We start from the raw sequence: 27,912 nt of genomic DNA, 5'->3' as shown, positions 1-27,912 counted from the left end.
CTTCGATGGTGCACATGGCTTAATTTTTTCCCTGCCATGCTCTCTTCAGTCTGTCTTGTGTTTCATTCCCGGATCCTGACTTCCCTGTCTGGTTCGGTTTTGGTCTGTGTCAGGATCTGGAAACTCATTCTCCAAGTTCAGGCTGTTATTGATGACAGTGCATTGCGCTTATGTCATCTTGGCAGCATGCATTCGAATCACTAGTTTATGACTTTGCACTAGTTTATTATTTGTTACTAGTCTCTAGCGAACATGGGTGCGACTCGTGTTCCACGCCCGGGTCACGAGCCGTCTTGTGTTTCATGTCTGGAGCATGGTGTCTGGATCCTGACTTCCCTGTCTGATTCAGTTAAGTGGGGGGATTCGGACACTCATGCTCCATGTTCTGTCTGTCTTTGTGTCTGTCTCTTGGGACTGCACGTTGCGCTTGCTTTGCGCTGTGCCCGGGTCGTGAGCTGTCTTTACGTTGTGCTGAGGTTCAGTCACTTCGGTTTGAGGTTTCATGTTTGTATGTAACTGAACACTCGTACAGGTGTCCCGTCTTGTTTTTGTCGCCTGTTATGTGCATGTGGCTTTGTTTTGTTACTGTACCGCCACGTGACTCTCTGTCTGACATCATACCCATGTACAGACAACAAATAAGCAAATGGGTCTGAGGGTCTAAGTAAATGACCTGGCACAGAAAAGGGTAAATATTTAACAGATAATTTAAGCAACCAGTTTGCCTATTAACCATTGCTTAAGGTTAGGTGAAATAAAATACTTTTGCGGAATAGACATGTCCTGTAGTGTGACATGCAATACTGCATCTGAAGTTATTTTAAACAGCATTTTGCTTGTTCCTATAAAATCATTGTGTATTCAGCTTTTAAAATAAACTAGAAGGCAAAAAGGTAATTAAAATGGTTTAAAAGAGTGACCAGTGACACTCAAATATACACTTACACTTCAATACATTTTAACTTCAAACTTGATGTTGATTAAAATATGTATGCATCGTTAGCATGAACCATCCATCTACACTTTATTATCTATTGAGAGGCTGAAGATATTATTGCGGGGGGTGACATTTTCAAATAATTACATTTACCATTTGAAATCTTGCCTTTTATTGAGATGTAGGGTTGTGTGATATTTGAGAAATCTGAAATTATGTACTTCATTAAAACTGGCCTGTTAAAACATTCCTTTAAAATGGCACTAATTAGCCCTAGGGGATCTGAGAATCCTACGCTATTTCAACTTGTGTTCTCTGGCACTCCAGACCTCCTTTATTGACAACGCGTTTATATTCTCGACTTGAATCAGATCCCTTTCAAACGTACAGAGATATTAAAATCAAAACAAAGAAAAGAAGAAAAGACTTCTTTCTGAGAAAGATCCCAGGGCAGAAATGCCCCCGCATTACATCATGATGTGCATATACCCACCAGCTGTGCTGTTTCAAACTCATATTCAGTGTATCGTGGAGCCCGCAGCCTTGATCAAGCTCTGTTCTCATTAATGTTTGAATATTCATGCAGTGGAGCGGTGAAAATTCTAGAACCAGCTACAGCACCCAAAACTGTGGGGAATTCAGCACTTACCATTAATAGGCCTAATAAAAGCACCCCGCCTCCACAATTGTTATGGGTAATTCTAAGCACTCATTAGTATTTCTATGTGGAAAGTAGAAAAGAACTCATTTATTAATGCAATTCAATTTCTATACAATAAATGTGTATAGTCATGAAATTAAACATGTGTATGCTCAGGGGTACAATATACTTAACTAAGACAAAAAAGCAATGGAAAAGCAGTGTGATAATACTTTCACATCATGTAACTAATGGAAAACTATCACACCAATAAAATGTTATGTAATGTAATGAATCCCAATTTCCAACTCATTTTACTTCTGTCATGTGACTGTCAGAGTAAAATTTAATAACAAAATACATACAGCGGGATTTTAAAATGTTTATATTTTGTATTGCTTTTAATAAACAGACAACGCAAATAACACAAGGACACGAGCAATTACAATTCCATTATATTGAAAGTGAAACAGCAACCTCAAAGAAATAACAAAAAGAAAAGAAAAATATAGCTGCAAGCAGCGATGGCGGGCCCAAGCCGGTGGCACCGCCACCCCCATGCCTTTAGGGTTGCTGTGCACGATGGGCAATAACATAACCTCGCTTTGACTGTCGAGAAGAAGATGTGTGCTGTAGAGCTTGCATCAGTGTGGGCTCTGCAAAAGTGCGCATCGAGGGCAAATATCAACCACAAAGTATGCGTGAGCACCCTTCTGATACCTAAAATTAAAAATGAGACACCCTACGGTCTCATGGAGTTAATGGACACATGAAATAAGTACACAAGACTGAAAATTCATATGAAGTGTGCCATTTGGGACAGGGTCTATGACCGTGAACCACAATAGTCACATCTATGAGGTAATTCAAATGTAGAATAATTTTTAATGTCATAGGATGTCATAGGTCAATATCTTTTGCAGCACTTAAATGTGTTAATCCAGAAGGCCAGTATTTATCTGGAGGTCTTTGTACAGGTTTATTAATGTAATTATAATTTACGCTTATGTGTTCCTATGATATGCAATGGAAGTACATTTTTATGTTTAACATGGGTGTATTCACAATACATAGCATACAATATCATATTTTAAGATTATTTATCATTATGTTAAGTACATCATTAAAGTTAAGATAGTAAATGTATTTATATATTTTGTAGTAGCTAATATAACAAGCAAGTACACTGCGGGAATTATGAATTATACCAATAGAGTCTTATGGATTGCTTTTATGCTGCCTTTATGTGCTTTCTGGAGCTTCAAAGATTAATTTGCAATGTGTTCCACATTCAAACCACAATATCTGACTTTCTGTTGGTCTGAGCTAATGACTGTAAATTAGAAAGTTGTTTGGCTTGACGAGAACAATATACACGCCGAGTTTTGTAACTGTAGATAGAACTAACTAAGTTATAACACACTTCATGTGTCCTTTTTTAGTCATAAATCAATTTCAAATTTCAAGAGTTTTTGAGTACGTTAAGGGCCCCAAAAGTCCGAACCTTGAAGAACAATATCTTAATGCAAATCTCACCCAACAGTAGACATCCCTCACTCTCCTCCCTCCACTCCTCAGACACACAGAGTTGGCAGGGGCACGTTGTCAGATGAGAGTCTAGAGAGAGAAAAATACATAACGGTCACTCTGTCTGTCAGAGAGATGAAAATTCCAAGAAATCCACATTCAAACCACAATATCTGACTTTCTGTTGGTCGGAGCTAATGACTGTAAATTAGAAAGTTGTTCGGCTCGACAAGAACAATATACACGCCAAGTTTTGTAACTGTAGATAGAACTAACTAAGTTATAACACATCTATAAGTGTACCGAGTTTCATATTATTACATGCAAGCATGTTTGATATATGGACAAGTGTTCGGACCCCGTTCAAGGGGGTGCTGTCGAGCCCCCCTTTCCACGCCCGGGTACCAGATTCAGCCCGGCCCTGATGGCCGCGGGTTCTGACCTGTGTGCAAAATTTCAAGAGTTTTTGAGTACGTTAAGGGCCCCAAAAGTCCCGGAAACCTTGAAAAACAATATCTTAATGCAAATCTCACCCAACAGAGAAATCCCCTCTCCCTCCCCCTCCCCTCCACTCCCCAGACACACAGAATTGGCAGGGGGCACATTGTCAGAGAGAGACAGAGAGAGAGAAAAAACACAGAACGGTCACTCTGTCTGTCAGAGAGAGAAAAATTCCAAGAAATCCACATTCAAACCACAATATCTGACTTTCTGTTGGTCGGAGCTAATGACTGTAAATTAGAAAGTTGTTCGGCTCGACAAGAACAATATACACGCCGAGTTTTGTAACTGTAGATAGAACTAACTAAGTTATAACACACTTCATGTATCCTTTTTTAGTCATAAATCAATTTCCTCGCCACGGCCAAACCGTTCGAGATATCAAAAATCCGTCCGGAATGTAGCATCCTCAATGTCTTGACTTCATGCCGACCGAGTTTGGTGGCGATTGGATTCATTCTCTAGGAGGAATATATATAATTCCAGAGCATGTGTTTCCAAACAACCCATAATAGCCGACTTCCTGTTGGGCTGGCGTAAAACTTAGAGCACGAAAATTGTTCGGCCCGATGAGATCTACAAGTGTACCGAGTTTCATATTATTACATGCAAGCATGTTTGATATATGGACCAAGTTTTCGGACCCTGTTCCAGGGGGCGCTGTCGAGCCCCCCTGCCACACCCGGGTACCAGCTTCAGCCCGGCCCTAATGGCCGCGGGTTCTGACCCGTGTGCAAAGTTTCAAGAGTTTTTGAGCACGTTAAGAGCCCCAAAAGTGCCCCAATAGTTGTAAAAAAAATACAAAATAATAATAATAATAATAATAATAATCCTAACGAAAACAACAGGGCCTTGCCTTTTCAAGGCTTGGGCCCTAATAAACAAGTGTTTTGTTGACTTGTTGAACATTTACATACAGTATGTAGCCTGCCCAAACTTCACAGTGTATTAGTAAAAGAAAAGGGAGAAAAGTAAAATTGCACAAATGGTGCCCATCAAGCACAAGCTAAGAATTATAAACGTATCTTTTCAAGATGTAAAATGTTACCCAATTCTCTGAGCCACATTTCAAATGTGGGTATTACCTCAGACTTCCAATGTTGCAATATCAATTTCCTGCCTAATATTGTACATAGCGAAACCGCTTGTGCCTCAAGTCTGCTATATGAGCTTTCTGGGTTTACAACCCCAAACATAACTGTAAGAGGGTCTACTGCGACCTCCCTGTTAAATTTGAAATAAACCCAAATATAAGGCCCTAGAATGACAGCACTTTTTGACACAAGAAAAACAAGGCATTTGCTGCACAGTGATGATACTTCCGGAAACATCTTATGTGATTTATCCAGAGAGAAAAGTAGCTTGTGAACCAATTTAACTGAATCAAATTGTGCTTTGTGTTGATTGAGATACAATGAATATTGTCCAAACAGGCTTCCCATATCTCCTCTGAGATTTCCATCCCCAGTTCCTCTACCCAAGCCATCCTGATGGAGTCAGTTGATGTAGCATCCTGATCTTGTTAAAGGCCATAGGAGATAGCCTTTATGTATGCCTTTAGAGCAGTTAGATTCTACAGAGGTGTTATCTGCGGTGCTGAATCATACTGCAGGAAGTGAGTTCATAGATAATGCCTCACTTGTAAGAAACCAAAAAAGTGAGAAGTTGGCAGACCAAAACGCTGCTGAAAAGACAACAGCCCATCTTCATTATATAAGTCACTCACTGTGCGAATACCCTTTTCCTTCCAACTTGAAAAATCGGTGTCCTTCATTGCCGGAGGTAAGGCATGATTACCGCATATAGAACTATCGAGGGAAACATTTGAACATTTATAAGCTGTTTCCAAATCTTCAGGGTGTTATGAATAATGGGGTTAAATGTGTACAGAAGTTTAAACTGTTTAACCGGGCTATACATCAGGGCCGGTAAAGAGGCGCGTTGGCAAGAAAGGTGCTCCATTTGTAGCCAGGGTGGCATGTCTTCCAGAAAAACGTCAGCAAGACATGTCCGCCAGGCAGCAAGACTATTCAGATAAGCTGAATAAATATGCTAAATAATATGATTTAAACTGAGGAAGGCCAAATCCACCCTCCTTTTTGTTTTTACATAGGTGTTTTCTGGAGATCCTGGGTTGTTTGCCACCCCAGACAACCTGTGATCCCAAAGCATTCAAAGACTTTAAAATAGGCATTAGGGATAAGAGTAGGAATGGCCAGAAAAATATATAAAAACCTGGCAACTGTTATCATTGTAATGGCATTAATACGTCCTACCATAGAGATCGGGGGGGTTTTCCAATAATCAATATTCTGTTTAAGTTGTTGCATTTTTAAGAACCAATTAGCCTGAAGTAGCTTTTCCAACTTTTTTCTGACTTTGATGTTTAAGTAAATTTATTTGTGACTAAACTGAAGGAGGTGGAGTTAAGGCAAGTGAGGCCAACATGCTGTGATAAGGGCATTAATTCACTCTTTTCCCAATTTATTTTATATCCTGAGAATGAGCCAAAGGTACTTATCATGCTCAGCAAAGGAGAGATGGAGAGTTTAGGTTGAGATATAAACAGATCCACATTGTTTATGTATGCAGAGAATTTGTTGCGAGCCTCAGTGTACAATTGGCTGTATATCGGGAGAGGAGCGTATGTAAGATGCAAGTGGCTCTAAAGCGAGATAAAAGATAAAAGGTGATAGTGGGTCCCCTTGTCTCATCCCCCAAAACAGACTGAAAGGTACATACAAATTCATTATGACAACAGCAACAGGTTCCTTGTAAATTATTTTAACCCACTCCATGAACAATTTCCCAAAATTAAACCCTTCGAGGGTTTATATAAAACATATATTGCCATTTTAACTGATCAAACGCATTTTCTGTGTAGAGACAGAGAATAACAGAATCCTCCTCCTGATGCGCCGGACTGTAGATTATATTAAATAAATGACGTAAATTAAAGTAAATGTGCCAGCCCAGAATGAAACCGGTCTGATCCGTGTGTATGAGTTTAGCAATATGGTGTTGAAGTCGATTTGCCAAGATCTTGCAGAGTAGTTTTGTCTCACAAGGGTGTAAAGAGACCGGTTTATATGAGGACACATCAGTGGGTTCCCTATCCTTTTCCAGATCATCCAATTTCCTGGCATGTTTATCACATAACTCCTGCAGTACTTTGCATTGGTCCTCCAACTTTGTGATACAATGATCATGACATTTATTGCCTCCTCTACATCACACAGCCACCTAGAGTTGCATCCAAGGACACTTTCACTATGTTAATATTCTCCACAATGTTGACAGCGTTCACTGAAACCATGAGATCGCTCAACAACAGGTTCTCCGGCTCCTGCATGCCACTAACCTTGTGGATTAGTGGAAAAGTTTTTCTTGATTGGAGGGCAAATCCATGGCTGAGCAGTCTATGTTTTCTCCCTTTTGGGTATTTTTAGGCTTTGTTATGACTTTAAAAGTGTTTTTTAGTGTCAGATATAGGAGGGTTAATTATATTTCAACAAATATAGAGAGGAGCTGCTTAAAAGCATGTCTAAACTGCACCACACTCCATAGCACCCCCATACAGCGGGACTTGATTTTATCCATTCGGAATTGGTTTGATTGTGAAAGTGGGTTTTCCATAAAAGAATGGAGCCAAACTGAATTAAAGTAGCTAAAAAAAAGCTACTTTGCTAAACAACTGTTTGGCCATTAGTTAAAATTACCCAAAAGCCTCCATAGTTTCATGTCAGAGAAATAAAAGCTGTTTCACAGAAAGTGCAAGTTGCATTTTGATTGATTTGAATACCATTTATAAGTTGTGGCAGGGCGGAGGGCGGGGCCGGGTCGTGATCCTACACACCCGGTCCCGTATTAGGCTAATCAAGCCTCCGAGGTATAAAGGTCGACTGCAGGGTGTCGTGCGGGAGAGAGAGATCGTTAGTGGACATGTTTGTCATGTGTGTGTTTATGTGGTCTTTTGAGTTTATCATTAAAACTATTATTTATATTGAAAAGCCGGTTCTCGCCTCCTCCTTTCCATTGAATACCATTACACTGGTGCCTTGATCGGTGAGGATTTATCTTGAAGAGTGCCCCTGCAACACTACGTGCGGAGATGTTGCTCAGGGGCACTGCTTCCGGATATCGCGTCGCGTAATCCACTAGGACTAACATGAAGCGATGTCCACGTGCTGACCGCTCTAATGGCCCGACGAGGGGACCTCGATCAATGTAGAGGGCGCAGTGTCGCTTTTGGGGTGGCCGGTGGGTTTACCAGCCGACATTCACGGCACGCCGCACACCACCTGCGGACGTCACCGCCAATGCCCAGCCAATAGAAACGGGCTATTAGACGGAGAAGTGATTTTCGTTCCTCTAGGTGACCGCCATAGGATTATAGTGAGACTCCGTGGACTCAATAATTGTGTCACTTCCTCCTTTGTTTGAGCGTCCTGCGTCACTCTATATAGCCGATCTTTAATCATGGCAAAATATGGGTATGAAATGGCGATGCCCGGCCGGAGCTGTTGACCATCAATTACTCTCCCACGACTGCTCGTCCCACGACTGCTCCAGAGGAAAGTCCCCCTCAGGGAATTCCCTGAGAGGAGGGGTGGCCACCTCGCCCCTTCCCTCGTCATTCAGAGCAGCCGAGGACGGCCCCGGCTCCGCCTCCCCTGCCAAAGCATCACACACCGCACACCTCTTTATGCAGGACCCATCCACGCAAATACCCTCTAAAATATCTCTAAAATTCGGCCAATCAGTACCCAAGATTAGCGGATGAGTGAGGCAGGAACTAACCGCTGCCTCCACACTATGGTTTCTTCCCCTGAATTGAATCGCCAAAGTCACCATGGGATACTTGTGAACATCCCCGTGAACACACCTCACCCTCACCAGTTTAGCTAAACCCAAAGCCCCTGGTTGAACCAAGCGTTGATGGATGGTGGTCTGATTGCAGCCGTATCCAGCAAAGCTTGGTAAATACCCCCCTGATCCTTACCGGAATACGGTATGCTCCAGCCTGATCGGGGGCAGCATGCGGGATGTCGGAGACCCGCACCACCGTCCCCACCTCCATCAGCAGACACTGATCCCGGAAGTGGTCCGGGTCCCCGCACCTCCAACAGGCCGGCGTTATGCCCGCACTTGTGCTGGCGGGCACCCCCACCTGAGGAGGAGAGCGGCTGAAGGACGGGGAAGGAACATTCTCCCAAGGCCGGGAAGCTGGTCGCACATACACTCCATGCCTGCGCGGGGCAGGAACGGGCCCTGGGGAGAGAACAGAGCGAGAGAACACAGGGGAGGGGGAGGAGGGGGGGTGCAGACACAGGGAAGGGAGAGAGAGAGAGAGAGAGAGAAGAAGAGGGCTCGTCCGCCCTCGGGTTGCCGCCAAATGATCCTCCGCCAGACAAACAGCCTCCTCCAGCGACGCCGGGCGGTGGCACTGGACCCACTCCGCCGTCTTGCGGGAAGCCATTGGACGAATTGCTCCAGTAACACTTGCTCGATCACTCCCTTGACGTCGCGGTCCCCCGCGAGCAGCCACCTCCGACAGGCATCCTGGAGCCGTTGAGCAAACGCAAACGGCCAATCGGACTTTTCCAACTTCATGCCCGGAAGAGCTAGTGATTCTCTTCCGGGCTCCGACCGACCCGTTGCAGAATGGCTCTCTTCAGGTCTGTATAGGCCAGGAGGTTCGTCGCCGGCAGTTGTCGTGCCGCAAGTTGAGCTTCCCCGGACAGGAGGGGAATTAGGCGGGCTGCCCACTGTTCGAGCGGCCAGCCCCAGATTTCTGCCGTGCGCTCGAACAAATCGAGGAAGGCATCAAGATCATCTGTTGCCCCCATCTTCTGTAACGTGGGCAGGGGCAGCGTAGCGCGGGTGTCCGGGGTCGCGGTTGTGGCCGACGCGGTCTCCTGGCTGAGGAGGCTCCGGATGGCGTGCCGGTCCTCTGCCTGAGCCCGCATGATTTAAAAAAAAACGTCGATCTTGGTCCTGCCGGAGCTCAAGCAGGGATTGCTGGTGGCTTTGAGTCAAGTACACTGGCCGGAGAGGGAATTTTATCCATATAGAGTCACTTATTCACCAACTTAATCATCTTCTACTTTTCCATCTTTAGTTTAGCTCTTTCTGCTCAATGACTCACATCTTCCTGCAATCCACAGGTAATGAACACGTCATGGAGCGCTCCACAACGTCACCTCGATATGTCACCAGCTAATAGCTCTGTTTCTTGTCAGTGGCTCTATAAATAGGTTAGGTACAAGATCGTCTGCAATACTAAGAGATACTGACACTCACCTCTCTGTTTTGCACAGCAAATACTTCACAATTTATAATTAGGATAAATTAAGTCTTTCTTGGTTCAGGCTTTTTTTTTATGTGTGGTAGACAAGTTAGAAATATTAGCAGAAATCAGACACCTGACGTGAATGACCTTTCCATGTGTCCGATAGACACAAGTGTGCTCCAAATGAACATGTAGCACTTTCTACGGTATGCTTTATAAACATGACCACAGTATCCAGCCACGAAGCTTAAGGGCTGGTGATATGGATGGAGCATGTCTTTTTTTATAAGGGGGCGCGTGTGTGTGAGCGAGTGAGTGAGTGAGTGAGCACAGCTGCATTGCTGCTGTTTCTTTTGCCCGATGCCCTAGAGGCTAGATGATGGGCCCAGCCAAAAAAAAAAACAAGGCAATATACCAATACATCAGAGACTGCTCGTTACTATCATAGTCCTGAGGAAAACAAAAAGCAAAAAAAAAAAATCTATAATTATCAGGGTTAAGATATTACAGGAGTTCAGGAAGGAAATCAGGACAACAGGAAGGAAAAGAAAGAAAGAAGTCCAGAAAGAAAAGTATGAAAGAAAGAAGGAAAAAGATGTAATGAAAGAAGGATGGAAAGACAGGAAGTCAGGAAGGAGTAAGTAAAGTAGTAAGGCCATAAGTAAAAATGGAGGAAGTAAATAAAGATGGCTGGAAAGGAAGGCAGGAAGGAGAGAAGAGAAGGGAAGTAAATGAAGGAGGATCGAGTAAGTAGAGAATGAAGGAAGGAAGTCAGGTTGGAAAGAAGGAAATGAAAGTTAAGAAAGGATGGAAAGGAGTAAGTAAAGTAGGAAGGTCATAAAGGAAAGGAGGTAAAATTGGGAAAAAGGAGGAAGGAAGTAAAGAAAGTTAGGTAGGAAAGAAGAGAAGGGAAGTGAATGAAGGAAGGATAGAGTAAGTAAAGAAGAATGTAAGTAAGTCAGGATGGAAGGAAGAAAAGAAAGTAGAGAAAGAAGGCCAGAAAGGAAGGTAGGAAATAAAGAAGGAAATGGAAGTAAAGAAGGATGGAAATGAGGTTAAGGAGGAAGGGAGAATGTAAAGGAGGGCCATAAAGGAAAGTAAAAAAGGAAGTAAAGAAAGATAGCTGGAAAGAAAAGTAGGAAAGAGAGAAGAGAAGGGAAGTAAATTAAGGAAGGAAAGAAGGAAGGTGTAAGTAAAGAAAGATGGCCAAATAAGAAAGGAGGAAGGAAGGAAGCAAAGAAGGAATGAGGAAAGGAAGGAAGGAATGGGAAGATAAGGAAGAAGGGTTGAAAGGAAGGTAGGAAGCAAAAGCAATAAATAAATAAACCAAGTTATAAGTGTTTTTTTATGTAAAAAAAAATAACAAATGCAACAAATGGTCAGGATATTCAGGTGTTTGGTATACAAGCAGACTAAAAGCTAAAGATCCACATATCCACACAATCACTCAACAACTTCATAAGTTCTTCATTCTGGCACTGACTCAAGGAGTGAAAAAGGAAAAAAAGAAGCAAAAAATACTTCTATGTGCAAGACAGAAAAATAGCCTACAACAAAAAATATCTGTGCCTTCAAAAAAAAGTATATTCCCATTTGACATACAAGCAGGTCCATGTTTGGTTGGGCTGAGCTCTAGACAGACATGAAGGATGAAACGAGGAAGGGATATGTGTAAATGTGTAAATCAGTACCTGCTTACTCTTACACTTACTTTGACAACTACTGTGGACATGCTAGCAAAAGCAACTGCAGTCTAAAGAGAAATAAATTAGATCTGGCCACATTTAACCTGCAGTTTAAACAGTCAGTTTTAAAAAAATCTGATTTTTTTCCCCCTGCAGTGTGAAAAAAGGCTAATAATCCCTTTTTTCCCCTCAAAGTTTCTGCAGACCTCCTAGCAGCCCCTTTTGAAATCCTCAACAAGTAGTGCGAGAGAGGGATCAATAGTATTAGATAAATTCAATGTCATTTAGCACTTAAATCATTCAGTATGTTTCAAAAGCACAGCCTCATTCAGCCAGATCCCAGCACGTACTTGATAAGAGTATTATAAACTCTGTGATATTTTATTGATTCTGTCATATCAGCGTGGCTCATCCCCTCTTGTATCCAGATATGTGCAGTAATGTGTGAGTTTTAATGCTCGACACATTAAGAAACAATCAGCCATGACTCGGGTGTCTCCTGTGAGAGCTGATGCACTTCATCTACTCAAGGCAATTTCATGGCCAGAGCACATCAATGTTTCAGTTGGTTTGCGAAGATGGAGCAGTGATTCCGTGTTTAAGGTGACGTGAAGGAGGGGTTCGAGTCTCTCTTGGAGCCGGGTTACTTACCCTTAACAAGAAGCCTACAAACCTCCAGTGGTATCCACTTATCTCTAAATATTAGCCTGACCTCTCAGCCGGTTGCTTCCTCCTGGGGGGCAGGCAAGAAGAGGGGCTGCCATTGGCTGTGGAGAGCACTCTGGTGGATCAAACATTCATTGAACACATGACTCGACGAGGCTTTGATTGCTTTGAGTCCTATTCAGTGACAGGAAAGGATTGTGTTTGAAGGAGGTTTACAGCAATGAGTGTAAGAGCATGTGTACACTTGATAGCATTTGAGTGTCATTTCTCAGAGTGTGATTGTCAATTTGTATTTATTAGAACATTTTCAGAGCTTTACTAAAAAATTATTGAAAAAAATTAAGAAACCAACTTGCCTCAGTAGGCCAATTAACGTTGTGAATTGAATCTAGAACTTACAAGAGGTGATTTTAAATGTTCATGTCTAGGGAGTTTTAATCATAATTAGCTTAAATGGAGAACAATAGAAGTCTTTCGATCACAAAATGTTGGGGCCAATCACTCAAACCACATTTAATTTTGAAGTGTAAAAGCCTACAAAAGTCTGCATACTCAACTAACAAATAATACCTGCACGAAAACATGAGTTTTAAACTGTGCCAGGTAGATACAACTTAAAAAGATCCATGAACTAAATACCATTGGTTTGCCTCATGTCAACACGAGGCATGCACATGTAGGCCACATCCACACTAATCCGTTTTTGGTTTAAAAACTCTGTTTTCAGTTTTCTAGTGTCATTGGTTTCCAATATTCCAAGAATATGGTAATGGAGAGTAGTGGTGCAATGATCAGAGAAATCTTTAAAATATCAGCTCCTCAGAAAAAAGTCATATGGGTTTATAACGATATGAGAAATTTTTGGGTAAACCATTCCTTTCTATCTCCAGCTCATCACACACCTGTGAAGAGCTCAAAGCTCAGCGAGTATTGATGCTGACTACCACCCCTGGAGTCGCGAGTTCGAATTCTGAGCTTGAGTGCTTAGTAACTCCAGCCAGGTCTCCTAAGCAACTAAATTAGCCCAGTTGCTAGGAATGGTAGAGTCACATGGGATAACCTCCTCGTGGTCACGATTAGTGGTTCTCGCTCTCAATGGGGTGCGTGGTAAGTTGTGCGTGGACCGCGGAATGAAGCATGAGCCTCCACATGTGGAGTCTCCGTGTGTCATGCACAACGAGCCACGTGATAAGATGTGCGGATTGATGGTCTCAAAAGCGGAGGCAACTGAGATTTGTCCTCCACCATCCAGATTGAGATGAGTAACCACACCACCACAAGGACCTACTAAGTATTGGGAATTCCAAATTGGAAGAAAAGGGATAAATAATAAAAAAAAGAAAAAAAAGGGGGGGAGCGGGGCTAATGGTTAAGATGCAATGTGCGTATAACTGTACAATTGGACTCTTATCATCATGTAGGAACTATTACTGACTGCTATTATAGAAAAATAATAAAATGGTAACCAGATTATAAATGCAATATTATTACTGCCTGAAATTGATGGATTCATTTAGCAAAGGTTCAGGATTAATTTGGGCTCTCCCTCGGTACAGCAGTCTGAGCCACAATTTGTTTCTTCTGTGCTAGAATATCAGAAGCCTATCAGGGTTCCTCAAGCAACAAAGTAGAGATTTGAGAAGGCAGTTGAGCTAGCTATAAACACAGCATAAGCAAACAAGCCATTTTTATTGATGCTATTAATCACAAAGGAATTCAGTTGATCTCTTTAAGCGTGCCCATGTACCAAAACATGGAAAAGGAGGTGTGGTAACTGCCTCCAGTAAAAAAAACTAAATTCAAGATTAAGTGTTTTCACAAATATTTTACTTTACAAAATGATAGCACACCTTGCTTCAACAAACCACACAATTCCAGGTATCATTCATGTCCGTAGCACAAATGGTACAGGGCATGGTACAGTATGTGCCAAAGAAACAAACAAACAAACAAACAAACAAACAAACAAACAAACAAACAAACATCTTAAACCAGCTGAAGCTGGTTTGCTGGTCTCCAGGCCTGGCAAAGTGAGTCGTCTTCTGGTTTAGCTGAATGTCCAGCTGGTCTCCCTACCTGGCCTTAAATCCCTCTAAACACTTGGTTACATTTACGTTGCAAGTGAGATCCCACTGGCAATATACAGTAATCTCAACAGCAATCCACGTAAACAGGAATTCTGCTTGATGGACTTCTGGTGTAATAATTTCAATAATTACAAGCTTGTTTCACATCCACCAACACCTTCATCTGCAGAATTTTGCTCTGCAAAGGTAAATGTGACCAGTCCTTCAAACTGTGCAAAACATTTGGAAACCAGCCAAGCCTAACAAACCTGGTTTTAGAAGGGATTCTAAGGGTTAGAGGTTTGTTCAAATTCCAATCTCTAAGTATGAGCAATAATAACAATGATGTTTGCCTTGCACCACTAATAACATTTCATTAGGTTGAACCACAATTATGACCAGTCACCTGCAGTCACGAGGGGGCTGCCAGTCATTTTCTTGCCCTCACTAGCTGAATTTGCATTGTGTGATATTTCTTGGTGGAGTGGGGGGGAATACAGTTTGCAGGGCAGCTGATGCCAGATTCAGCTCAAGGTCAGCAGGAGGGCTGCCCGAATGTGAGTGCATGTCTGTGTGTCTGTGTGTGTGTGTGTGTGTGTGTGTGTGTGTGTATAAGCAAATGTAGCTATGCCTACGTGGGAGGGATGGCATTGCAAGTCACCTCTCTGAAATCAGAGGCAGAGCCTTTGTGAATGAGGTGTCATTATGAATATGAAATAAAGCCAGCCCCCAACCAAGCACCCAATTTTGTTGCCAGGGCACTCTTATGTCTGATTGGTGCAAAAAAGTAAAAAAAGAAAAACACACAAAAAAAAAACACATGGAGCGGGTGATGGAGAGAAAAAAAGAGAGAATAATGCCACTTCAGGATGTAGGCTGGCATACCGCTTGCTGTCTCAGTTAATGGTCTCTCTCTCCTGCTCTACTGACAGTATTTTAGACAAGGCTCAACCTGCTTTGTGTGCACAATAGGTCTGAAAGCTTGTGCTAGGTAAATGCACAGTTAAAAGTGAACTATAGATAGAACTATAGAAACAAAAAGACAGTGAAAAAGTTCTCCCACTGGTGACACTTCTTTCACAGCTACCTTTCTGCACAGCCACATCCTCCCTTGACGAAGCATCCACTCAGTGGAACTGGCACACGCCTGCAAGTGTCAAGAGCTCCTCTTTTATGTCCCTGGCTGCACTACAACCATCTGCAGCTGGGGCCTCAGAGGCCCGCCTGGCTCCGCTTTTAATTATCTTTATCTTTCTCACACTTCACCACACCCACTTGGTTTCTATTTCCTCTCTCCCCCACAATATGACTATGACAACACCTTTAGGAAAGAAATAAAAGGGTTGCGGTCTCTATAAAGGGATAGTTTCACCCCAAAATGAAAATTCTCTCATCATTTTCTCACCCTCATGACATCCATGACGTGTATGACTTCCTTCTGCTGAAAACAAATGAAGATTTTTAGAAGAATATTTCAGCTCTGTAGGTCCAAAACTCAAAATGTCCAAAAAGGACATAAAAGTTGCACAAAAGTAAGCTATAGGTGTGGGTGATATATTTAAGTCTAAGTTAAGGATGTACTGATACCACTTTTTCTCTTCTGATCCGATTCCGATATCGGAAATCACAAAACCCAAGCTGATACAATGTTGTTTTTTTTTTTCATAAAAAGTTTAGAAGATCTTAACATTATTGTGTGGAACTAATTGGGAGTACTCTTTAATATGTAAAGAAACACAAACCTCTAACTACACATTATTTCAATATAATTGTATAGCTTACTAATAAACGCTTTATTATTAACAGTATACTGGATAATGTAGCAGCAAAATTAACAGTAATTCTTCAGTAGAAAAGAAACCAGTGTTTTATTTTTGCCTTTTCTTTTCTTTTTTTTTTATGTTTCACTTGTATCTGGACTTTAAAAGGACTTTTGTTCAATTTAGTTGCAAAACATCAGTCCACTTTTTATTCACACAGTTATTTTTGGAACCCATTAATCTTCAATATTGTTATAAATTGTAAACAAATACTAATTATGACAATAATAATAACAACAATAATAATAAATTGTTATTATTATTATTGACTTTTAAGTTTAAATGAAGCTTTAGCAAGTGTGGGCGTGAGAGACAAGCGTCCCCGCAACAGAGTGCGCATCAGAACGGTGCAGTTTCAATCTCTCCCCCTTAGATCGTGACATTTGCGCAACTCATCCAAGAGGCGCTCACCACACACAGAAATGTTAGAGTCGGAGTTTGTAGTTAATTACATGACCTGCTTCCGTATTATTATAACTTAAATAAAGCTATAACGCATTAAAACTGCATTTAAAATGTAACACCGGGTGTTTCCTTTAAAGAGCTCCGGCTCCGCTTATTCCACATCAAGAGTGCTTCTGTAGTTACTTATTTGGTATTTTTATATAATTCCCTTGTACTTTCCAGTCTACATCACCTTAAGCTGTTTGGAAAGTTTAGAGTGCTTCTGGACTGTGAGCAGTTTAATTCTTCCTCTCCTCAGTCAGGCGCGAGCTGCAGTGCTGCTCTCGCGCATCATCAATAAGTTAAATATGATCTCATGTTACGTAAAATGAAATCAAACGACTATTCGACAATTTTTTGTTGTCGATAAAGTCGACTAATCGTTCAGCTCTAATTATAATTGAACCGAACTTTTGAGCATCTACATCTGAGATACTCTTCTTGAGTAGCGCTCAAATATTGCGCACCACTGTGAAGGTTAAAAATAGCTGCGACTGGATCACCAGCCTGTGCGTGAGTTTGTGTTAACAGAGCAGCACTATTCACTAATGTGCTGGCACTGAGCTATATATTTACTTATTAAATACAGCCTATTGTGATTCACAGAGCTATCGCAAGTCTTCAAGTGGCTTTGAATAAAATGCACAAGTCATATAAACTGCTACAGTTTAATGGTGTTTTTATGGTTTTTTTAAGTCATTTTTGGAGCTTGACAGTAACAAAAATGACTAGCACACAGTATTGGATTTGTTTTTTTTTTCTATTAAAAGAATAGTAAACCCAAAAATGAAAATTCTGTAATCATTTACTCAATTTATTGTTCCAAGAAAGAAAATCTTATAGGTTTGGAATGACATAGGCGTGAGTGAATAATGAAAGAATTTTTAGTTTTGGGGTGAACTATGCCTTTAATATAAACAACAACCACATTGTAAAACACATTTGGCATTTCTACAGAAACGTCTAAATGCAATCCAGGACACAATTTGCCCTGTAAGAATACTCCATTCTCTCTGTCTCTGAAATCCATCTCCATTTTTGTGTGTTTGTTTTTTTGCAGCTCTGTCTCTCATTACTGCTCACAGAGCAACACTCTGCCTCAGGATTCTGATTTCCTAGCAACAGCCTGCCACCAAACATTTGGCACAAGTTCAACACCCCTCCCTCCCTCTCCTTGCCTCCCATTTCCTTCCCTCTTCCTCTTCACCAGTGAAAAATTACTGTTCTGCCTGTGTACTGTCCTCTGCTGTGCCACTGTGGCAGAGCGTTCCACTGCCCGGTCTGGTGCAAGCCTCTATTAGATCTCCTCTCGTCCAATTGCGCCTTTCAGTAGAGGAAGCACTGGGAGACCGCGCCAGGAATCTTTAATCAGTGCTTTACCGCACAAAATCCCTCACCCTAATTTGATTTGCAGATTAATGAAACAGAAGAGGGAGGGGCCTAAAAGAAACAAGAGGGAAACAACAAATCGAGAGCATTTCACTTCGTATTTACAGTGCTTGCAATGCAGCACAATATTGCTATTCCTCAAACATTCTAGTTTGGGTTTGTTCTAAATCCCCAAACCTTAGTATTAAAATTTCTGCAAATAATCCTGCTTGAACTGCTTAAGGTACAGAGTCAATTCAAACTTTGTAATGTTAACAATTTTAGGTTCGTTTTTTTTTTTTATTTATTTTTTTACACTTTTTTAAAATTGACTTGCATTGAAAGTCCAGCATTTAAAATACAACGGACAGCAATGGCAACATCATAGCATTTGAACAATTGTTTGTAACAGATCTTTCCAGCATACAAGAAAACAGCTTAAATCAGCTTGAAATTGTTTGCTGGACTTCGTTGTTCTCCCAGACTGGTCAGGCTGGTTTGTTTGCTGGTTTTAGAGGGGTCTGGGGCACTTAGTATCACAGCTGGGTAAAAACTATTGATTTGCTGAATAATCGTAATCTTGATCCCATAGAAAATAACCACAACAGTCATAGGTGTTTATTCAGTACTATGGCTAAATTGGTTAGGAATAAAGCCCAAAGCCTAAACAGAACCAGATATTCCATAGCAGCACAAGAGTAATGACTTCATAAATTTCTTCAATGATAAAATTGAAATAATCAAAACTAAAATTGGAATTATGTAACAATCTGTCACAGTACCTCACAAAACAGTGTCTCATAATTTTCCTCACGAGCAACTAAAATCCTTCGCTGTCATGGGTCAAGAAGAGCTAACAAATCTTATCGAAAAATCAAAAGCCACAACATGTTTGCCAGATCCAATACCAACTAAGCTCTTAAAAGAGGTATCTCCTGTAAATTCAGAACCACCTCTTAATATTATTAACTTGCTATCCTTAGGACATATCCCAATAAACTTTAAAATGGCTGTTATTAAATGTTTAAGAAGCCACAGCTTTGTCCTGGCGAACTGGCTAATTATAGACAGATTTCGAAAAAAGGAAGTATCATCCCAAATATGTTCATTTCTACAGATAAATAGTATATATGAACAATTTCAGTCAGAATTTAGGCCTCATCACAGTACAGAGACTGCACTTATCAGAGTAACAAATGACTTGTTCTTATCATCTGATTTCACTTCTTGTGCTTTTAGATCTTATTGGTGCATTTGGCACGATTGATCACAACATTCTCTTGAATAGGCTAAAGAATTATGTTGTTATTTGTGGAATTGCATTAACATGGTTTACGTCCTATTTAGCAGACTGCTACAACTTTTTCTATGTAAATGAGGAATTGTCAAACCAAAAAAAAAGTAAAGTATGGAGTGCCACAGGGATCAGTTTTAGAGCGAGTTTCCCCTGGGAGATATTATCAGGAATTGTGGAACAAGTTTCCACGGTTATGCCGACGATACCCAACATTATATTTCTTCAAATCCTAATGAGATTTAACAATTCCCCAAATTAACAGGGTGTATCAATGAAATAAAAGATTGGATGGCCAGAAATATCCTTCTCAATTCTGACAAAACAGAGGTACTAATTATTGGACCAAAAACCTCTAAAATAAATAGCCGCTAAAATATAATTTGACTCTCGATGGATGTTCTGTTACATCGTTTTCAACAGCGAAGAACGTGTTATATGTGTTATATTTGATACCAATCAAACGTCCTTTGAAAATCAAATAACCAATGTTTGTAGAACAGCATTCTTCCACCTAAGAAATATTGCTAAATGAAGACAAATTCTGGCCTGTTAATAGTTCCTAGAATATAAAAATCCACAAAAGGACTAAGCAATAGTCTCCCTAACACCGTTCGAGATACAGACACACTCACTCAGTTTAAGTCTAGACAAAAGACTATTCCATTTAGCCAGTCATACACCTAATTTATCCCTTAACTCACAATTAGGCTGCTTTAGTTAGGTCTGCCAGAACCAGAAACCAGAAATATTGATCGTGATCTATAACTCTGCAATAAATTGAATGGCATCTATGCTAATAATATTTTATTTGTTTTGCCGTTTCAACCTCGGTATTCCTAACCTGAGGTCACCAGAACTGGCTGGATCCAGCTCCATTCCTGCTTTGTGTTGGACCGCAGTGATATGTGTCGCTGTGTGATTATGACTAATAGCAGCCGGTGCCAGCCAAACATCACTTCAGTCTATTATGATGGACTTCATAGGATTAATTGATGCCAACTCCAACCATAAGACATGGGATACTTCATATGCCATTGCCTGAACATTGGACTTAGGATAGACCTCACCAAAATTACCGGCCAGGTTGAACTGCAATACACCTAACTGATTTCTGCCTGCATCACCTCGGTCTAACGATGGACTACACTCTTGAAATGGAATACATAAGACTATCAATTCATTGCCAACAAAACCCTTCATCAGCCAACTAACAAGGTCAATTGCATCAATGTGAACTTCTGCAGTTAATCCAATCCAGACATTAGTCATTAATTTTACCGTTCATACAAAATCTTTGTTTAAACTCTGACCCTTAACTCTTACTTAGTTGAATAATTTTAAACCATTAATTGAACTATACATAAGTAATATTGGCATTATATTAATGATGTTAGTCAAAGGGGAACTGGCCCCCACAGTGAGTCTAGTTTCTCCCAAGGTTATTTTTCTCCATTAACCAAAATCTTTTTTGTTTTTGTGTTCAATGCCACAGTCGCCTTCGGCTTGCTCACTGGGGTTATAAAAACAATTATCATTTAATTACTTATTTTTAAACAATTCACAATCATATTTCATCAAACTACACAAATGATGACTCTTAAGACATTATAGATATTATGGTTTTATTTTCTGTTAATGATCCTTTGTAAAGCTGCTTTGAAACAATGTGTCTTTTAATTATATCTGTTAAATTAATAGCAATTGAACTGCATAGTTAATTTAGAAAATCAGAAGCAGTGAAAACAGCCTAACCAGTAAAGACTTTCAACCATCTTGGGTTGATTTAAAAAAAAAAAAATTATTTACTACATCTATTTGCTGTTTTCAAAAGTTCAGTACACAAGCTAAAACTATTTGGAAAATTTAGAGTGCATCTGGACTGCAAGCTGCGTAATACTTCCTCTCCTCAGACAGGCGTGAGCTGCAGTGCTGCTCTCACGCATCATCATTACAGTTTAATGTGATCTCATGATACGTTAAATGAGATCAAACGACTATTCGACAATGAAAAGTTTTGTCGACAAATTTTTATTGACGATGTTGTTGATAACGTTGACGAATCATTTCAGCCCTTTCGGCCACCGATCGAAATCTGCCGATATTCATCTTAAATCAATGATCATGCCTTTTCTGCTGCATGTGGGCAATCACAAATACACTGCTCCTTTAATGAATGAGCACTTGCTCAGCCCTTGATGCATGACAGAGCGGCCTATGGCACTTGTTGGCAATTCTAAGCATTCATGATTTTAAACTTTCAGACATGCTGCAATTTAGATGAATATGCCGGTATGTTTTTAAAAATATGTAAGAATTACATGTGTATGAATATTAAGCTGCCCAATTTCTAGAGTTGTTAGGGTAGTACTTCTGACTCGCTGAACAGTGAGCAGTTAGAGGATAAATAGGCTGCTAACGGGTATACAAACTAATTAAACAACAAATAAACATGCAAATACATGATACATGATGTAACGTGAGTCATGAGAATCAGACGTTGTGTTACTATAGATACTGTTTGAGCGATCATGATGAAGAAGCTTTTAGCTTCACTCCCTTCAACATGAGTGCTTTCGGTGTCAATCAAACAAGCGGCTCTCCAGGTGCTCTCAATATCACATCAGTCACTCATCTCAGTGCTATTCTGTGAGGATCCCAATTAAAATCAGATTAATATTAGTCACAATAACACTAATAACAGATGTAACCGTTTAACCTTCAATAACTACACTGCATCTTCACGCATTTGCTTAATTTGTGTTACAACAAGATGCCAAAGACATTAAACAAATCATATATATTAATGATTTCACACTGGAGCAGTTTTAAGGCTTGTAATGGATACATGTTTCTTGTTTTTTAAAGCATCTCTGTGGTGTGTGATGCTCTCATGGTTTTTATTGTATGCCATTATGTCACAATGACATTTTGATATTGACAACAGAACTGTTAATAACTGTTTTCACAATTCATGTAATTTTAATGAAATTTTGATAACACTTAATAAAAAGATTTAATTTCTTTAACATAAAAAAAATTGGTATCGGCCGATCATAGTGTTAAAATAAAAATAAAAATCGTAGATCGTATCGGCCTCAAATTTCTTGATTGGTGCGCCACTACCTAAGGGGGCTTTCACACTAGCACTTTTGGTGCACACCCCGGTTCGAATGACGTCAGAGTTCAGTTCGTTTGGATGATGTGAACGCTGTCTTCCGAACTCGGGTGCGCACCCGCGAACCGTACTCGAGTCCGCTTAAAAAGGTGGTCTGGGGTCCGGTTCATGTGAACTCCAGTACGGTTCGCTGCTGATATGAACGCAATCGAACCAAACCGCGGAAGTGAACCGCTATTGATGACGTATAATGTGGTCGTCAGTCTCACACGCGTCACTTTCAAAATGAGCGGAAAGGGTTTACTTTCGTGCGTGTATACACTTACCTTGACGAAAAGCGGGATTGACGCACACGCACTGCAAGCAGAGAGATGATTTCTGCTTGCCTTCGCAAAAATTGTCTTCGGAGGACAGCCCGCTGTCTTTTGAATGATTTCAGTATTTTTGCGGCAGACAGACGCAAGTGTGTTTCTGTATCTTGATGTTGAAAACAAAACCAAAGGTTAAAAAAAAGAAGAACAAATGTAAACCGAGCAAGTCTATTCATTGAATTTTGACGCCTTTTCATTTCGCGGTTATCAAGCAACACGATTACGCACAAGCTGCAGCTTGATGACGCAAGCGTACCGCGGTTCGGATACAAATATATAATGTGAACACAGTCCATCGGGGCAGGGGGGAGCAATCGAACTCGGGTTCGGAACAGGCAATCGAACCAAGTGTGAAAGCCCCTAACATGTCTCTACTAATGGTTAGGGTTAGATTTGGGTTTGATCCTGGGAATGAATGGATATCTAAAACACTTACCGCTTTAGCTTCTGGGGGCAGTGTTTTCAAAATTGGTCAACGTATACAGATTTCAGCACAAGAAAAATCTGCACACACTTACCGATTTCTATGTGAGATCAGGCTGATATTTGGATTCTGAATTGTGATTGGTCTTGTCCTCCTTGGATTACTGTATATTTTCACTGCACTCCGCTTAAAGTGTTAATTCTCATGACAACAGCAACAATGTTGATTTCATTTCCACAGAACCAGAGCCTAAAACCTAAGCCAACCTAAAACTAACACTGTCTTGCAAGCACTGTTATTTCCTTCAAGAGATGCAAATCATGTGTCTCAATAGAATGCCATCAGGGTAAATTCAAATCAATCACTGTGGTTAAAGTGAACTGGTTGCATCGTTTCATGTTCACACAGCGACGTCTACCACTCTGAACACAAGGTCAATAGAGATTACTGCTCAAGGAGGCCTCCCTTATCACTGCACTGAAGCATGCCTCACAGCATTAAGAGGAAACGGTGCCCAATTTAAAAAACAAATCACATCAACTAGAATTATTGAACAGACCTCTGCACTCAGGATTCACAATATGTCCTTATTTACCATTAAATTAGTAAATCTCATCAGTTGCAGAGAGGTGCTTAGGAGAAATATGGAGCGACCCTGAGCGATGCCTTGATATGGTACAATTTTAGGGCCGTGACTCTATATACACTGAAGGTCGTGACTCAGTAAATGGCAGATGAGAATTCTGGCAGTGGACCGAGGGGCCATCACTATGTTCTGTCCCACAACTCCAAAAGGGATATAAGGGAATCAGAGCAGATCTCAAATAGTCCAACGTAGGACATCTCTAAGGGGGAGTGCTGAGGATTGACCACCATGGTATTATGATCACAGAATACAGATCGACTCTCTGGTTGCCAATTACAATATATTCTGATTACATATCAGCACTGCCACAATTGAAAATTCCAGCCTTACTCACTTCAGGCCAGCCCACTTAGCACTTTGGCATATTTGCATTATGAATGAATTGGGATTTAAAGCTGAAGTATAACATTTCTGCGGCACAATCATCACATAACTCAATTGTTTTCAAAAAGGTTTCCTAAACACTACCCCTCTCTGAAATGGGTTGGACAATCAGATAGTCCTACCCCAAACTCACGCCATTGTTTGAGACAATGTTGGTATGTTGCACTGGTCGGGATGCTCAGACAAAAAGAGCAATATTTTGCCACAGAGCCACAGTGTTTACACTTTTAGGGGACATCAACCAACAAATGGCTTTTAGTTGTCTCTGCTTATTAAGCTGGGATAGGAAAAAGCATTGTAACAGAAAAAAATTACACACTTCAGCTCTGATTCACCACTTTAATGCAGATACCCAGAGTATGGATGAATCACTCTAGTTTGCATTTGCCAAATAATAAGGCAAGGATCACTTTGTGCAAGTAGACATGAAGAAAATTAAGGACTGTGAATCTTAAAGGTCAGCAGAGAGAGAGACAGAGACAAATGTGGCTTGATGCATAACATGGACAGACTGGCTGGTGCCACAGCCAGGGATGGTTATATGCAAGAGGAAATCACTTACATAATCCTGCGTTAGTCCATAACAGAGAATCCTAGATAATTAAAAGGACTATGAACTGCAGAGTTCAGTTTATTTGATCAACCAGCCTGTTTTTAGTTTCTCAGTTAAAACAATCAAGATATGACACCCAGCCAAAATAAGCACTGGAATCACTTCCCTAGAATAAGTGCAAGTAGAACAAAGGGGTCGAGACAGGGAGTTATATGAAGTCTGATCTGATCACATGTGATCAGCTGAGACACATTGGCTTTTAACTAGTATTAACATGCTTGTCAAATGTGTCTTCTGTGAACACTGTGTTCAGATTTTTAAAGAAGGGTCCATGGTTTTGACAATATCCGTCACTTCCAGTACTATGGCAGAATGTTATTGCATTTTATGAAGCTCAAAAAACAAAACAAAAAAAAAAGTAAAAGAATATACGATTTTTCCAAATTACAGATAAAATTATCAAAATTCCAAGATTGACTCTATGCCAGAGGTTTTCATTAAGTAAATAACAATTGCCCAATTCATCACAAGTTAACAACTGGTTAATCTTATAAACAGGCCAAGTAGGAGGGCCAAATCACTTTTTGATTTCCTAATTTTGGGACCCATATACTGTCTGATAGGTGACTTAAGTGTGCATGCTTGGTACACATGGCTCTGAGTGTCCTTGCTGTAAAAAACGCTGCCAACTTTTGTGAAAATGCCAATTTATTTGATCTAAAATAGAGTAAATATAAAACAATCTGTGATATTGTGAACTCTTTTTACAATTTAAAAGAAAAGTTTTCTATTTGAATATATTGTAAAATGCAATTTGTGATCAAAGCTGAATTTTCAGCATCATTACTGCAGTCTTCAGTGTCACATGATCCTTCAGAAATCATTACAATATGCTCATTTTCTAATATGGGCATATTTAAAAGTGCATTTTACTCATTTAACTTCAACAAATATTAGCAAGCACAAGCTTTGTTGATTATAATGAGGCAGAATAAACACTAGATAAAATATAATTTAAACATTCATATTATTTCATATTTATATCATACCGCATACAATTTAAATACCTGCTTTAGCCGAAACAGCATTTTAAATGTAACTAAAACTTGCCTATTAGGACATATTTCAAATTTCAATACTCCGAATCTTGGCTGACAAGTCTGGAAACAGTCCCACTCGTAAAATATGTACGTTTATATAAAATAGCATGTCAACAATTGAAAACTAATGACTTACTCGTCCGAAATTGTATCCTTGGCTGGATCAAGTCACTCTTCAAAATACAAATGTTCATCGGAGTCCCGCTCTTCGTCACCATCCAAGAGTTTCCTCGCCTGTGTATCTTGTGATCTTTCAAACGCGCAAAAAATAAATGAACTAGATGCTTTTTAAGGCACAGTCAGGGGCGTTTACCATTTGCATTGATCGCCTCAGCACATTACCGTATGAATAGCAACCTCTGCCCATGGGTGTGATCACATTAGGGATAATTTGCTGAGCCAGGAGAAATTGTACATTGCTTCGTTTCATACAGATTACATTGCAGGAGAATATTTGTTTTAAATTTGAATAATTTTATTTAAAAAATACATTTTAAGCTTTCTTTAGACATATTTTTCATGTTTGTGTGATAAGTATTCGCAGAGTTTGTTCATTTTTTTATATATGCTCGTGAACGCAGAGACTGCTGTAAGCTAACCCTTTTTATTTTCTTTATTTTACAAAAGCACAAGGTTTTGTTGTTATTGTGAGGGTACACAAATAAAAATAGACCCTTTATAGTCTCTAATGATGTCTTACACTTATCTGTATGCCCCAAAATGACGGAGTATTTTATGTTGTTTAGACATGTTTAGTGCTGTCCATTTATAATTAGATCACCCAAAATGGTGTTAGTACCAAGTATAAAAGGTGTCTTAGGTCACAGTTGAGCGTAAAGAGAGGCTGGGGAATGAACAGACCATGTCCATCTCTACCTGCTCACCACTCTGAAACCAGGGCAGAATTCAAGATAGGTAGCTTCACTATTAAGGAGAGAATATCTACTCCAGTAATGAACTTTCTATGGCTGGATAATCAATTCTCACACCTCTCCAACAGCACCAGCCTTCCTTTGGCTAGAGACAGCAAGAGACAGCCAGGGAAAGAATGAAAGTGGGAACAAGAAAAACAGGGGGTTGGAGTGGTTGAGCAGCTTGGCCAAATGCATTAAACATGTCTTTGGAGCAGAGGCCAGCAGCGCACCTGGAGAAGCTGCTATCACGGCTGTGTTTGAGCCAGTGGAGGAAAAACAAATCTGGCCCTCCGGGACGCTCAGCACTCCAATCTCAGCTGAAATTTGAGCCTCTGACAAACCAAGCAGTGTGTCCACAACAGGAACTATCACCTAAGGATCGCTGTCAAATAAGCCCTACCAAAAGCCTGGGCTTACAAAATAAGGACAACACTTTCAATAAACACTGGATTGTGCTTACTCTTTCTTTCTTCCTCGGTTTCCCTCTCTCTTAGCCTTTGAGGACAGCCATTCATCCAAGGGCTCAGCTTGATGCAGATCTCAATGTTTAGCGGAGTGCCTTGTGCAACAGCACACTTATGAAACAAGTGACGGCAACAACAAACCAATGGAGTGGCACAGCCATTAGAGGCACTTTCCCATGAACATTGCCGTTTTGAGCCAAGTTTGAAAATACAAAAGGCCATCACCACGAAACAGCTGCTCAATATTCATGTATAGCCTCAAGCTTCCCATTCATTAAATGGCACCGTGATGAAAGCCATTTAATCAGGGACGAAAATGATTTGATTAGTGTTACGTTAAAATGACTGCCAAAGAGCTTCAAAGAGCGACTCCTGCTTCGAGGTTAAGCACAGTCCTACAATACAGGTATTCACAAATGAAGTCCAACCTCGTGCAGATGCCAGACTTTTCTCTTGGCTAATGGAAGCTTACAGCAAGTACAGACCCACATGGAGAGTCATCCCAGTCATATTTGCAATGGCTCATTAACAATAAGGTCAGAGTGTAATGGGGTCGCTCTTTTCACACCAACCTTGATTACCGGTAATTACGAGCCGGTGCTTTTTGCATCTATCTCTACAGCGCTGTGTACTCCAGCTCACGCCTCAATCAGGAATTAACCAGCACAGTTGACTGATAGAGCGGATGGAAGCTTCAA

At 40.5% G+C, this 27,912-nt stretch overlaps 1 protein-coding gene across 2 annotated transcripts in view; it reads right to left on the bottom strand.

Annotated features, from left to right (window-relative positions):
- Positions 1 to 27,912, bottom strand: part of LOC127618260 (adenosine kinase-like) — a 272,393-nt gene that overhangs the window by 117,720 nt on the left and 126,761 nt on the right. The window lies entirely within an intron of this gene.

Source organism: Xyrauchen texanus, chromosome 24 (genome assembly GCF_025860055.1).
Source record: "Xyrauchen texanus isolate HMW12.3.18 chromosome 24, RBS_HiC_50CHRs, whole genome shotgun sequence".
Taxonomy (NCBI): Eukaryota; Metazoa; Chordata; class Actinopteri; order Cypriniformes; family Catostomidae; genus Xyrauchen; species Xyrauchen texanus.
Note: the sequence above shows the minus strand (reverse complement) of the source record. Positions and strands in the feature narration are given on the sequence as shown.